Source organism: Phodopus roborovskii, unplaced genomic scaffold (assembly GCF_943737965.1).
Source record: "Phodopus roborovskii unplaced genomic scaffold, PHOROB, whole genome shotgun sequence".
Classification (NCBI taxonomy): Eukaryota; Metazoa; Chordata; class Mammalia; order Rodentia; family Cricetidae; genus Phodopus; species Phodopus roborovskii.
The window spans coordinates 3909412-3921521 of record NW_026126447.1 but is presented as its reverse complement, the minus strand read 5'-3'; positions in this window follow the sequence as shown (position 1 = coordinate 3921521).

Sequence of the window (12110 nt, the reverse complement as noted above, 5' to 3'; positions counted from 1 at the left end):
GTGTATTATTTCAGCTATTGTGTTAAAATTCACTAAACATTTCATTAAACCAGCAATTTCCTTATTAGGGGGAATTGCTAAGACTTGATCTGATGAGAAAGGAAGTGAAAGGCTTACATTTAGTTAGTTACTTGTTTGATGTTATCAAGCACCTTCTACTCTTTGAGCAACTATCTCATGGCCAACATGAATAAATGATAAGGTTGCCTTCAAACTTATGATTATAAAAAATGTGTTAAAAGTTAAATGAATGTAATTCAAATATGGACAAACTTCTCTTTTGGAGTATGCTTTCCTGGGAGGAAACCTAGTCATATATTTAACTTACGAAGCACTCTTCTGAATTAAGTTTTATTTGATCTATTGAACTTACATTTACTTCATGTTATCATTCTTATCATTACAAGCTAATAATAACAAATACACTTGATGGGAGATGTCTTTCTGTAATATGTTACTCATATTGGTTAATGAATAAAGAACTGTTGGTCAATAGGAAAGCAAGATAGGCATGACTAGGAGACTAGGAGGAAATAGAAAGTAGTAGGGAGGAGATTCAAAATGGAGGATCTACAAGGTAGTATGCCAGGCCCCCTCTCCAGTAAGATGAGACCACGTGGAAATACTTAGATTAATAGAAATGGGTTAATAATTAAGACAGAGTTAGCCAATAAGAAACAAGTAACTGGCTAACAGCTTTATATCTAATACAGCCTCTATGTGTGTTATTTGGGGCTGGCACAGCAGAGGGACAAGACCAAGAGGCAGGAAAATCTGCTCTTAACATACACTTATATTATTAATCAGTTGTTCTTATGCAAATCAAAATTGTGAACATGTTTCCAAGGACTATTTCCATATACATTTAGTTTTTCATGCAACATTAGACTCTAGTGTTTCTTCCCCTTTATGTGGATATATTAAAAAAAAAAAATTTAGTGTATTTTTTTACCCAAGAATGTAATAAATCCCTTATTGGCTCACAGGCTTGAATAAAACTGAAAAAAATACTGACACAATTTTCATGTAAATTTTTCTTTTATTATTATAGAGGCCCACAATCAACAGAAAGAGGCTTATAGGGAAAAATGGCCAAATAGTGGCAGTGGCAGTCATATCATGTCAGAGTAGAGATCTAGCAACTAAAATCACCCAGATAATAAAATGTAGGGTAGGTTAGGTCAAGGCCTGTTGGGTCATTGACAGATGTGTTTTTTGTTTTATCTAAGATCACAAAAGGAGATAGAATTTATACTTGACTAGAATCATTAGGACACTAAATTACCCTGAAATAGTTCATAAGTCAACAGATGAGTGTGACTCACAGTGGTGGCAAGTGTGAACAGTATATGCATGACAGCCACCAGAACCAGGTTAGAAACTTTCAGAATACCTGCAGTAATTATGATAAGCATTCAAGGTGCGTCCATTTGTCTTGTGTGTTTTCCGGAATAAGAATGGAAGAAATTTCTTTTCCAATCTCTAACATCATTAGATTATCTGTGTGATCAAATAACGTTGGTTCACATTCAGTATTTTCAATGCATTATCTGACACTAAGCATTCTACACTACCCTTGGAAAGAGTTTATCTAAGTCTATATGAATATTCATTGTTTCTAAAATTTTTCATACAACTATATAGTAAGAGAGGATCATACTGTTTCATTATTTGTTCCTGCAATTCATTCTAACCCTCCCTGAGGCAAAATTATCTTAATTTAATGTATTATTTAAAATAACTCACTAAGTTCCATTAGTACTGCTTGTGTGTATTTGATGTAGAGGTTATCAACTAGAGTATGGTAATCATGTCAATGTCTATACACTTAAAATTAAAAATAAAAAATATCCCTCTCCTCATAAGCTATCAACTTTCTTCAGTTAGGAAGATGCCTAGAGAACTTCCCCATCCATATATGCCAGAATTTTGCTAAGATTGATCTTGTTCAGATCTCACAATGGTAATTAAACTTCACGTGAGCTCATGAATATAATAGTTTTGAAATTCATAAAATGCACATTGTACAGCATTTGTCCTTATCTTTCACATTTACAGTCTGTCCTCCTCCTCTTCTGTAACATTCCTGAGGTTTGCTGAGGGCAGTAACAGAAATTTACTACTTTTCACAGTTATGCATCTTAACATTGTCTGTTGCCCACTGAAGGAGATAGGGACTTCTTTGTTTAACTTTGAATGCATTCATGTATATGATTATAAACATAAATATTTATAAAGTAATTTGACTATCTAGAAAAATAACAGACTTTACTCTATGGACTATGTTTTCTCCACCAGTGTATTTTCTATTTTCGAGTATAACTTCACTTTGTAATCCAGTGCCAATATTATATCTTCAGTCTGTGTTTCTTCACTTTTTCAATTTAGACATTCCCAGAAAGCCTGTGTATATTAATATGATAGGTTTCTATAATAATATACCACATATTGTGTAAACCAATGAATGTGAGTTTTCTTAATGTTTTGGGGTCTTCAGGTTTAAAATGAACATAGTGGAATGGTATATGCTACAAAATATCTACTTAGAGAATAGGTGGTCCTTGCCTGTCTTGGTTACTTTTCTATTTGTATCATAAAACATCATGACCAAGACAACATTATGGAAAATGTCATTCTGTAAATGTATTTCTCTTAGTGGTTAATGAATAAAGCACAGATGGCCAATAGGATAGCAAGATAGTTGGGACTAGGAGACTAGGAGGAGATAGGAGGTAGTTGGGTGGAATTCAAGATGGAGGATGAAGAGAAGAATGCTGGGGCTTCTCTATGGTAAGATAAGAACACTTAGACTAGTTGAAATACTTAGATTAATAGAAATGGGTTAACATTTAAGGCAGAGCTAGCCAATAAGTAGCTAGTAACTGGACAACAGTTTTATATCTAATAGAGTGTCTCTGTGTATTATTTGTGGCTGGTGTGTTGGTGCAACCAGACCAGCAGAAAAACACCTACTCTTAATTGCAACCTACAGAAAACAAAACAAAACAAGGTTTATTTTAAATTCATGCTTTCAGAGTATCATGTTCTATAATAGTCAAGCAGAAGCACGAATCAGGAAGAACATAGAGTTCACACCTCAATGCCAAAATAAAAGCAGAAAGAGAAGCACACACAAAATTCTGTAGTGTTTTGAAACAGCAAACCGAGCTCAGTGACATACTTCTTCCAGTAAGGCCAAAACTACTAAGCTTCTGGGAACATTTACGAACTAGAGGTAACATATTCAGAAGTATATGGAGGACATCTCAGTAACATTACAACAATAGCCTTCTCCTAAGGTCTACCTTGTGATTGAGCCCATATCCATAAATGTTCATTCATCTAAAGATCCCTGGCATGTAGCATTCATGCCCACTTTGATGACTGCAATATTACTATCCTTTAAAGACTGTATCTGACCCTAAATAAAGTCACATTCTGAAGTAATGGGTGTTAGAATTTTGACATGCAATTTTCTGGGGAGAGTATTGTATTGCATTCTTCTTATCCATCTGCCCATACTGAGAAAGGTTCATTTAATGCAAACGCCCCATCATTTAGGAAATGTGTCTTTTCTGACCACAGACATAGGACAATGATAATGCAGAACCTCATCAAAGAAGTAATATTCCTGAGCAAAATTGATTTCAACATTATTCATTAAGTATGGGTGTTTGCTCCTGTTTCCAACAGGCATTAGATGAGGGATCCAGGGATAAGGCATTTATGGTAGCCTTTCCAGGGAAGCTCAAATTGTTAGTTGGCAGCAGTCTTGTAGTTCTCTAGACCTTTCTTTGTGTTCAATTTTATCTTCAAACCAATATTGGCTCCCTCGTTTATGCTCTCTCTCTCTCTCTCTCTCTCTCTCTCTCTCTCTCTCTCTCTCATTCTCTCTCTCTGTCTCTCTCCTGTCTTCTATTCCTAACTGGGCTCAATCTTCCTGGTGACACATGTTTTCATTTCCTCTCCCTCCTTTTCTCCTATTTCTCTCTCCATTTGCTGACCCCCACTTCCCCTGTGCTCTGGGGAACTTGTCCCTTCCTGGTTCTGTGAGGGACTTTATATGAATCTCTTAGAAAACACCTTGTACCCTAGTTCCTCTGGTGGTGTGAATTATAGGCTGGTGATCCTTTGATCTAGGTCTAAAATCCATATATGAGTGAATACATACTATGATCCTCTTTTTGTGACTGGGTTACCTCATTCAGGATGGTTTCTTCAAGTGCCATCCACTTACCTGCTAATTTCAAGATACCATTATTTTTTTTTTCTGCAGAGAAATATTCCATTGTGTAGATGTGCAACAACTTCATTGTCCATTCTTCAATTAAGGAGCAGCTAGGTTGTTTCCAGATTCTTGCTACTACAAATAGTGCTGCTATGAACATAGTTGAACAGATGTCTTTGTTGCATGGATGTGGATCATTTGGGTATATGTCTAAGAGGGGGATTTCCAGGTCCTGTGGTAAACTAATTCCCATTTTCCTGAGGAACCGCCTGACTGATCTCCCAAATGGCTGTACGAGTTTGCACTCCCACCAGCAATGGCGGAGTGTTCCCCTTTCTCCACATCTTCTCCAACATGAGTCATCATTGGTGTTTCCAATTTTAGCCATTCTGGCAGGAGTAAGATGGTATCTCCAAGTTATTTTGATTTGCATTTCCCTGATAGCTAATGATGTGGAGCAATTTCTTAAGTGTCTTTCACTCTTTTTGATTTCCTCTATTATGAATTCTTCAGTTCTGTACCCCATTTTTTAATAGGGTTATTTGTTGTTTTGTTGACTAGTTTCTTGAGTTATTTGTATATTTTGGAGATCAGCCATTTGTGGGATGTAGGATTGGTGAAGATCTTTTCGCAAGTCTGTGGGTTGCCGTTTTGTCTTGTCCACTGTGTACTTTGCCTTACAGAAGCTTCTAAGTTTGAAGAGGTCCCATTTATTAATTGTTTCTCTCAGTGTCTGGGACCCTGGATTTATGTTCAGGAAGTGGTCTTCTATACTAATTTGTTCAAGGGTACCTCCTACTTTCTCTTCTAAGAGGTTCAATGTGGCTGGATTGATGTTGAAGTCTTTGATCCATTTGGACTTGAGTTTTGTTCATGGCAACAGACATGGGTCTATCTGCAATCTCCCACATACCCTCATCCAATTGTGCCAGCACCATTTGTTGAAGAGGCTGTCTTCGCCCCTTTGTATAATTTTAGCTGTTTTGTCAAAAATCAGGTGTTCATAGGTGTGTGGGTTAATATCAGGATTTTCAATTCGATTCCATTGGTCTACCTGTCTATTTTTATGCCAATACCAGGCTGTTTTCAGAAGTATATCTCTGTAGTAGAGCTTAAAGTCAGGAATGGTGATGCCTCCTGAAGTTCCTTTATTGTATATAGTTGTTTTGACTATCCTGGGTCTTTTGTTTTCCATATAAAGTTTATTATTATCCTTTTAAGGTCAGTGAAGAATTGTGGTGGGATTTTAATGGGGATTACATTGAATCTGTAGATTGCTTTTGGCAAGATTGCCATTTTTTACTATGTTTATCCTACCTATCCAAGAGCATGGGAGGTCTTTCCATTTTTTTGTATCTTCTTACTTTCTTTCTTTAGAGCCACAAAGTTCTTATTATTTAGGACTTGTACTTGTTTGTTAAGCACTACCCCAAAATACTTTATGTTGCTTGTGGCTAATGTAAAGGGTGATATTTCTCTGATTTCTTTTTCTGTCTCTTTGTTGTCTGAAAAAAGTAGCAAACACCCATACATAAACACTGTGTCGAACTAGATCCCAGATACAGATGGAGAGGACAAGACCAGGCAGCAGAAACACATAGAGACATCTTACCTGAACAAGGAGGAGCTAATGGCCCCCAGACTTATAGCTGGGAAGCCAGCATGGGACTGACTCAGGTCCCCCTGGATATGGATCTCAGCAAGAAGGACTGAACAGTTAAAGGGACCTCAGACAGTGGAGCCTGGATGTATCCCTGGTGCACAAAAGGTCCTTGGGAACACATCCCCATGGAAGGATACTGCCTTAACCTAGAGACAGGAGAGAAGCCCTAGTTCCTACTTCACATGACCTGTCAGATCTACATGACCCTAACTGGATGGCATTCCCCTAAATATGGAATTGGGGTAGGGGGATGTAATGGGAGGGGAGTGTGGTTAGGGTGCATGTGGGAGGGCAGAGAGGTCAAAAGGGTGTTAGGGAAGAAGGAAGAGGGAACTGTGATCGACATGTAAAATAATAAATTAAGAAAAAAATGCAGTGACTCCAAAATTTAAGTTCAAGGACAAGTTACTGGGGAAAAGGATTTCTATTTTTGTTTCCACAGAAAATGAAAAGCTGTGGATTCCTTCCAGACTAATGTGGTTTGATCAAGCTAGACTGCCTGAAACAGAGTACCAGAAAACAGCTGGGCAAAGCAGCCTTGCAGACTACAGCCTGGATTTCTGCATCTTCTTAGAATTCCCCATGACAGCGCCCCCTACCAGCAGGAAGTAGTTTGGGAAGAATGACACTCAAATTCACAATATTTTCTATAAATGTTTATTTTCATTTAAGTGGACTTGGTTATAAAAAATAAAAAAATAAAATAATAATTAAAAGATTATTCATTAAGAAGTTAGTCTATATTCTAAAATTACCTAAACATATAGTCATTGTTATAAGAATGTTTTGTACAATATGTTTAAGTACTTATACAAAATCTATTAAATCATTGATATTTTAGTGTGCAGAAAAGGAGTAAAACTGCCTTATAATCATCTGTGTTGAAATGTTTGCATTTGGTGAAAGATGCATTTAATATCCCATAGCCACATATGATAAATGCACTATACACTGTGTTATATTCAGAGATGGTTATAAAGTTTGGAATCTAAAACTTTGAATTTGAAGAGGAGTTGAGATCAAGGCTGTCAAAGTAGAGTAATGAAAAATGGCAAGCACATGCAATGCAACATCACTTTAATAATCTTGTATAATTTTTATGATAAGTATCCATGTTTGTTTTGTGTCCTTTGGCATCTGGGAAGAAGATTCAATAGAAGCCATTGTTGTCCAATCTTGCATTTTATAATATTGTTGTATTCAACTGTTTTAATTCAAGCTACAGTCATAACTGTATAGGCTCCCACTTAAGTGATGATTTAAGTTTGGTGTTAGACTCCAATCTTTCTCATCTAAATGTACTTGTTGAGAATGATTACCTTTAATTCTTGTTGGTGGTGACAGAATTGAGATAAGGGTGATTCAACAGGATTTGCCTGACAGATACCACTAGTTGAAGTCAGTATTATGACAGAAATCATTTCAGTAAGCAGATGGGGCCATGTCCATATGGTGGAGCTCAGAGAGTCAGTGAGACAGAATAATGAACAGGAATAGGAATTGGATGAAAACAGTTCACTTGATGTTTATTTAGAGTCTGTATCTTTTAAAGAAATGTTATATCATGCTTAATCAAAAAAATATAAGTCAATGGACACCACAATTTGGCAGAGATGTTAAAATTTTAAACACACATATCAAACTTGAAGAATATTCGGATTCCCTTTTTGTTTTTCTTTTTCTTTCTTTCTTTCTTTTTTTCTTTCTTTCTTTCTTTTCTTTTTTTTTTTTACCACATCCTTATGTAAACTATTTACACACAGAGTTCAATTTTGTTTCTCTTGGTTGAAAAGGACTGTGTTACTTACTTTAACTCATAATTTTCTTTTCCTTTGCATATATTCTATGGGTAACTATGTTTAACTAGCATGAAATTTGGAAACATTTGCAGATTAACTAGCATAGAGTACTCTGAGAGTCTCCTTGTGATGAATTTTTATTATATTTCATAACAAGTTTGTATTTCAAATTGGTCAAGGTTGCTCACAGTTTACTATGTCTTCCCAAGACTAAAGCAGTTTTCTGCATTATTGCTTTTGTAAATTCCTTATTTAAAAAATCGAGTAAGCATAATTAAGAATGGGATGAATTGATGCTAGCTGAGGAGGGAGTCTCTGTAGTGAGAAGAAGAAATTTATGATCTGCCATATGGTGAACATTCTAGTCAATACTGCTGATGGGAGACAGTTGTTAGATGTTATTCACAATTAATTTTACTCAGCAGTTCAATAAAAATTTAGATAGAAACAGAAATACAAAAATAAATACAAATAAATAGAAATAAATATATGGTTTACATTCTTTTTTATTTTTTTAGAATTTGTGGTAAATTTTATAGTTTTTAAAATATTTTTTCCTTATTTTCCCAGGTTCCTCTCCCTCCCATCTTCCCATGCCCCCACAGACCCTACCATCCTATCCACCATCCACTTCACAGGGAGGATGAGGCCTTTCATGTGGGATCATCAAAATCTGTCAAGTCATTTGGGGTAGGGCGTAGACCTCCCCTTCCCATCATGTCTCCTGGCTAAGGGAGTGTCCATCCATGGGCAATAGACTCCTGAAGACCATTCATGCAGTAGGGATACATCCTGGTTCCACTGACATATGTCCCATAGAGTGCCCAGGCCTCATAACTGAGGGGATATGCGTCAATCCTACTCCGTCTGGTGTTCATGAACCCCTCAACCCCGTTCAGGTCAGCTGTTTCTGTGGGTTTCTACAGTCTGTTCTTGACTCTTTTCTCATCATGTCTCCATGTCTACAAATGGATTCCAGGAGTTTGGCTCACTGTTTAGCTGTGGGTGTCTTCTTGTGTTTCCATCAGCTATTGGATGAAGTCTCTAGGATGGCATATAAGGTAGTCATCAATCTCATTATCAGGAAAGGGTATTTAAGGTAGCCTCTCCATTATTGCTTAGATTATTAGATGGGTCCTCCTTGTAGGTCTCTGTATATTTCCCTAGTGGCAGATTTCTCTTTAAACATGTAATGGCCCCCTCTTTCAATCCCCATTATAATCCCAGCACAATTCTTCACATACGTTGAATGGGCAATACTCAACTTTATATGGAAAAACAAAATAACCAGAATAGCCAAAACAACCATGCACAATAAAGGAACTTCCAGAGGCATCACCATCCTTGGCTTCAAGCTATACTATAGAAATATTGTCCTAAAAACAGTTTGGTATTGGCACAAAAATAGGCAGGTAGACCAATGGAATTGAGTTGAAATCCCTAATACACATATGTACATCTGATTTTTGACAAAGCGGCTAAAACTGTTTAATGGAAAAAAGAAAACATTATCAACAAATGGTATTGGCATAGCTGGATGCTGGCATGTAGAAGACTTCAGGGAGACCCTTATTTATCACCATGCACAAAACATAAGTTCAAATGGATCAAAGACCTCAACAAAAATCCAGCCAAAATGAACCTCTTGGAAGAGAAAGTGGGAGGTACCCTTGAACAAATTGGTACAGGAAACCACTTTCTGAATATAACACCAGTAGCACAGACACTGAGATCGACAAGAAATGGGACCTCCTGAAACTGAGAAGCTTCTGTAAGGCAAAGGACAGTCAATAAGACAAAACGACTGCCCACAGAATGGGAAAAAAATCTTAACTAACCCCACATCTGACATAGGGGTGATCTCCACAATATACAAAGAATTAAAAAAGCTAGTCACCATAATACCAAATTATCCAATTGAAATGTAGGGTGCAGAACTGAATACAAAATTCTCAATAGTGGAATCCAAAATGACAGAAAGACACTTAAGAAAGTGCTCAACATCCTTAGCCATCAGGGAAATACAAATCAACAGAACTCTGAGATACTACCTTACTATTGTCAGAATGGCTAAAATCAGAAACAGCAATGGCAGCTTATTCTGGAGAATGTGGAGAAAGGGGAACACTCCTCCACTGATGGTGGGAGTGCAAACTTGTACAGCCACTTTGGAAATAAATATGGTGGTTCCTCAGGAAAATGGGAATCAGTCTACCACAAACATGCAGACATTCAATTCTTAAGAATATATGCAAAATATGCACATTCATGCAACAAGGCATCTGTTAAGCTATGTTCATAGTAACATTTTCAATAGCCAGAACCTGGAAACAACCTAGATACCCCTCAAATGAAGAATGGATAAAGAAAATATGGTACATTTACATAATTGAGTACAACTCAGTAGAAAACACAATGGAATCTTTAAATTCATAGGCAAATGAATGGAACTGGAAGAAACATCCTGTGGAGGTAACCCAGTCATAAAATGATGAACATAATAGGTACTCATGCATATATGGATTTTAAACACAGAGCAAAGAATTATCAGCCTATAATCCACACCTCCAGAGAAGCTAGGAAACAAGGAGGACCCTAAGAGAGTCATACATGATCACCTACAGATGGGGAAAGGAACAAGTTTTCCTGAGCAAATAGGTTGTGAGGGTAGGGGAGGAGAGAGGGTATTAGGAGAAAGAAAAGGGAAGAAGAGGAGGGGAGAAGAGAACATGAGGGAGCAGCAAGATTGAGTCGGGGAAAGAATATAGATTCTTTTATTTTTCAATCCACACATAGCCAGAACTAGGTTTCATTTTGGGGAATTGTGTTCTTATTCATTTGTTTTAAATTTGTATCTTCCTCCCTATTTTAGCTGTGCTCCTCCATCCTTAGCTTTTAATACATACATTTCACTTTCCCTTTTTAATCAGTCTCTGCTTCTTTCCTTACTAACAAGTCTCTTGCTTCATCTCAAGGCCAGAAAGCTGTGTCTGACTGAAGTTTCTTAACCTCTAGAATGGCTAATGGAAGAATACAGCTAGGGCTTATGTCAGGGTGAGATAAGAAGGAGTAGAAAGTATGCAGCTATTTTCTGCCATCATCAATAGAAAATACAAACATGTACAATTACCTGCTTAATGATAATTCTCTTCATCTTCCTTTTCTGAATGTGTCCTATGTGGAGGTAGGGAGTACCTGTAAGGGGAGGGTTCTTGCTTATTTTTCTAAAGGGTGATAGAGAACCAACAGACATCCATTACTCTGTAATCTTCTGTGAGGGCAATAGCAGATTCAGCAGTTTTTGCAAAATTACAAGCACAGCAAGAAAGGCAGGCAAACAGATTGCTCAAACGGACAGACTTTTAATAACTGGATCCATCAAAACCCAGATTCACTACATGTGTGTAGTAGTGTGAGCCCCACTTTGGAAGACTCAGAAGGACTGCTTTCTTGTCATCTCCTATGCTTCCGTCCTCATTATCTTTAGAGATATATGTAGACACTCTTTCCTTTGTTGTATCTATGAAGTAACTAAGTGTGTATAACTGACCTGTTCCCTACTTTTTCCTTCCCTGTTCCTTACCCACAGAAGACTGGCTGTTTATTATCATGTGGATAACATGAATTCTAGTTGGTTTGGGTAATAGGTGACAATAATATCTACTTCTATTGGTTCTTCCTGTTAGATTATGGGTGGTTCAACTACATAACATTATGGAAGCCTAAGGGAGACTATTAAATGGACTGATGACCTTGTTAATTATAATTTAAGAATCCAGAGTCCTAAAACTGTTTATAAACTTTCATCACTGAATGTTTGAGACTACAGATATCAATAGCACTGGAGTATTGTATCTTCTCAATATGTTTAGGTTTCTCTGAACCATATTATTAAGGTCATTACACTATGTATTTAACCTGTTTTGAGTTTGGTACTTTGTATTGGGCCAATGTAACATACAGGTAAGTACTAGTTGCCACTGAAGACACAGATACAATATATAAGTAAATTTAATTTTACACATCTATATAGATACTTGAGATGGATACATGTTCTACTGAAGGTCATAAGAAATCTGTTAGTTGAAATAAATATTATCTTCTGAATCTGTGTATCTGACATATAACCCCAAATGTATTCCATGAATCATAGCCCTCATGGGTTAATATGTTTCTAAATATAGAAACATGTATATTTAGAAAAAGTATCTCAGGGAGTCACAAAACATAGTATCACTTTATAGGCTTTGAGAAATCCTGTAGTAGGGAAAATGCAATTTTATTTAAACTAGAATTTGCTACATATATTATAAAGCCTTTTCACTTTCTTTCTCCTAACACCCAATTGCATCTCATAGATGTAATGGTCTGTGAAATCCAGATTGGATTTCTTTGATCCTCTAAGCATACTTGAAAAACA